Raw genomic sequence first — 280 nt, 5'->3', positions numbered from 1 at the left:
CGTCAGGATTTCAGAGGGCAGTACGAAATGAAGGTGTCTGAACGATGACAACCGACGTGGAGATGCTGCTCTACCGGAAAACCAGACCCGCCTTGGGTAGGCACCTGCCAGGCTTCATAAAAAGAAGCAGAGGGATCCTACCCCATGCTGCGGGTCAGCTTCCAGGGATGGGTTTTGTTTACCCTTCCCGTACCTATCTTTGGGAGACTTAGGCGGCCAGTCCCCTACGCTGAGACAGTCCGAAAACGGCGGCCGCAGGCACAGCGATGTCCGGGGCTCT

The sequence above is a fragment of the Hoplias malabaricus genome, unplaced genomic scaffold, assembly GCF_029633855.1.
Source record: "Hoplias malabaricus isolate fHopMal1 unplaced genomic scaffold, fHopMal1.hap1 scaffold_28, whole genome shotgun sequence".
Classification (NCBI taxonomy): Eukaryota; Metazoa; Chordata; class Actinopteri; order Characiformes; family Erythrinidae; genus Hoplias; species Hoplias malabaricus.
This window is presented reverse-complemented; position numbering follows the sequence as displayed.